The sequence below is a fragment of the Adiantum capillus-veneris genome, chromosome 12, assembly GCF_014529385.1.
Source record: "Adiantum capillus-veneris isolate H3 chromosome 12, ASM1452938v2, whole genome shotgun sequence".
Taxonomy (NCBI): Eukaryota; Viridiplantae; Streptophyta; class Polypodiopsida; order Polypodiales; family Pteridaceae; genus Adiantum; species Adiantum capillus-veneris.
The window spans coordinates 8,191,543-8,194,989 of NC_140942.1; positions in this window are offsets into that span (position 1 = coordinate 8,191,543).

Consider the following 3,447-nt stretch of genomic DNA (forward strand, 5'->3'; position numbering starts at 1 on the left):
ATAGGTTTAACAATAGCCCCATTGGCCGTCTTTACCACTATGTTTGTAGTCCCAAGGTGAGGTCTTCCCATAGTTTTCCATCAATTTTTAGTTACAATGCTAACCCCAGTGCCACCATCATCAATTCCCTTCACATTTAATCCCTTGGTATTGATTGGTATGGTCGCATTGGATTCATCGCCTTCAAAGTATTGTCTCAACTTGTTAACACATATTTCAACAGAGTTCTCATCTAGGTTGGGTTGTGGATCTAAATGTTCCTCGTCTATTGGCACCTCCCTAGCTCCATCCATATCTAAAAATTGTGGTAGCCCTACTTTCAGCTCTCCATTGAGGAAAGCTTAAAGAGCTAAAAATAGCTCGGGGTCTCCATATAGTTTAGACATGATGGTGGTTCTAACTTCTGAATCCATGAAATCCATCAATTTGGTAATATTTAACGGCACTTTTTGGGCTTCAGTCCCTTGACATGGGAAAGATGGGATCTCCATTTCTTCGATAGGGTCAGGTAATCCCTCTGTAAAAATTCTTTCCAACAAGAAGGGAGTACACCCACTTCCAATGACTTAAAGTCACTTTCTTCTTGGATGACACTAGGTTTGGCTAGTGGTCTATGGTCCTTGTGAGGTTGATTTTGCATAGGGAACACTGTGTCTATAATCTAGATCTACCTAGGTGCTGGCTCTAGATCCTTGTGGGTCTCTTCTACCAAAATCATTAATTGCTTGACTCACTTGATCTCCTCTTTAGGGTTTGGGTAACTTCTTATGTTCTGCTTGGGTTCCTTGGGTCTTGGCCATTGTGTCTTATGATGATCTTCCTTGGTTGTTTCCTTCCTATTGGCCGTTTTAGTCTCCATGGTCTCATTCAAATTAGAATCCTCCTGAGTGTCATTCATATACACGGGGTCGTCGCCAGTCCCTATGTTGGTCTTTGAATTGGGGTCTGACTTTGCTGCTTTTGGCAATCTCTTCCTTCATGTATTCTTATTCTTCTGAGATTGGGCAATTGATGTTGTGTCTCTTTCTTCAAGAATATCATTTTTGGTTTTGGAGCATTGATCTTGTGAGTACATGTATTGGTACAATAGGTGTACTCTGTGATGGCTTCTTGATAACTTCAAATAAGTTCAATGGCATGATTTTGGTGCATTTGGATTATTAGGACATTGAGCAATCAAATTATCTATGCCACATTGATTACACATGAGTATTGGCATTGTAGTTGTACTCGCTTGATTGGTTTGCATTAGCGTGGCATTCTTTTGTAGTCTAATAGGACACCCGGCTACACGAGTGGACCCCCACACTCATAGTAGTGAAAAGGTGGTCTCTTGGCAATGAAATTGATATTTTTTGCCTCTTGCCGCAAGAGCAGCTACTTGATAGACATGTTTGACTTGTCCCCAATAGTCCTCCATGTAGTATTTTGGACTTTCTTCAAGTTCATCAATCCCATAGGAAACATTAGGGTCTAACTCATCCTTACAATCCACACAAGCAATAGATTACTCGAGGTGTGTCCATCCATGCTAAGGTTGGTCTATTAGCCATCGCACATTTAAATATTATGCAATCCTTGGCTTGATGACCATACCTCCCACATGCATTGCAATTTCCATTAAATTTTACTCATTAAAATGTACATATGAAGGATCCATTGGGCTTACCGAGGGAGTCTCCATTTGTGATAAAGCTGGTTGCTTAGCCTTCCTTGTATGCAAGAATCTCATGAGACCTGTTGAAGGCATGTGGATCCCTTTGATTTACCTCTGTAGCTCAATAACCCTATGGATGACATCACAAACTCTTTGTTGTTGCTCCTCTATGCTAGTACCCGATGTGGATTGTAGGACATCTAACCAATCCACGTGATAGGTGTGACCTGTGTATAGGTCAGTTAAAGTCTCTGTTTGTAGTTCATACTCCCAATTTTCATTTAGAAATGCTCCATCTAGTATTGAGGTGCCACGGGTGTCCTTTGAACTAGATGCAATGTGGCTCTCTATGGTTTGACCCTTAGTGGTTGCTAATCCAAGAGCACTGGATTGCTCGACTAGCATGGATGTTGACATAGGGGCATTCGCCTTTAGCTCTCTCCGTTGTTGTTCCTTGCATAAGATTTTGATTTCCTTTTTCCTAGATGCAATGATATATTGCTCAACCTCTTGCACTTTGGTAAGGCTTCTACCATCAGGTAATATAACCTCGGAGGGAAATACCTCTAAAGAGTCATGGAGTGCAGTGAATGGAGTATTCACATGCACACTCTCCAAGATCATGGGGTCTACATTGGTCATGAATGGTGAATTTACTTCCCCACCCCCTCCATTCACATCGCTAGCTCCATGTTCTGAGTGAGTGGCTCTACTAAAAGTCTCTTTCAAGCGTCTAAGTATGCTCTGCCCGGACCGTGTGCTCATGGCATGCATGTCTTGGCTTGAACTATTGGGATTGAGAATTGGGTAGCCTTCCATGACTTTGTAGTCAGAGGAAGAGTCACTAGATGCAATATGTGGGTCCTGAGTGGTACTACCTTGGGTTCCCTCTGAGGGCCTAGAGCCTAATGTGGAGGAATAATGGGTGCCCGCGTAAACAAAGACACTCTCTATATGATCGTCCCTCTAGCACATGACCAACGTGTAGGTACATGTGACCTCAACACCCTAGAACTGTTGGTGAGTGCCCGTGAAGGCCGCTCACTTAATTTTTTGGGTGTTTTGCAATCCAAATTTACTCTCAATTTTTGTTGTTTTAATCCTTTTTTCTAATCAAGCCATGGAATATGGCGTGTGATAGCTCAAAACGAGCGTCTTGGTTAGAGGGACGTGACGTGCTTTACAACCCCTAATCAAACTTGAAAAATCACTGAAAATGCCCCAGACCGCCTTGGCCGGGGGTCGAATCTGTCGATAGCCATCGATCGTAAGCAAGGAGCACCTTGGACGTGTGTTCATGAATGTGCATGGCTGATCTCACAAGGAAGTCAAGGTCTCCACATGGAGTACCTAAACGTCCAAAACGGACAACCCATCCGAGTGTAGCACCGAGCCGGCGCTTGTCAATGAGACCCACCGGACAAAGAGCCGATGGCCGCAATAGTGGGTCATGGAGTCCCCGTGCAAGGCAGACTCCCTCGATACCTCCACATTGAGAAATGGAGGTGGACACTCCTATTGCACGGACCTCTCAAACCCAATCACGCGTCCGTAGTAGCCTAGACGGTGAGTTAAGGAGAAAAAGTATAGGTCAGGACTATGCCCCATTGTCCACTGTCCCCAAATCAGGTCCATTGCGCACCTCGCAGCATCGGGCCGTGGTTTGCCAAGATCGGGTGGTCACCTTCCACCATCACCCCAGAGGCCCCCACTTGAGCGGAGCCCAATAGATACCCCCTCCCCCTGAAAACTCTCGTCCTTGAGAGTACGATTGGTAGGGCCGGAATCTC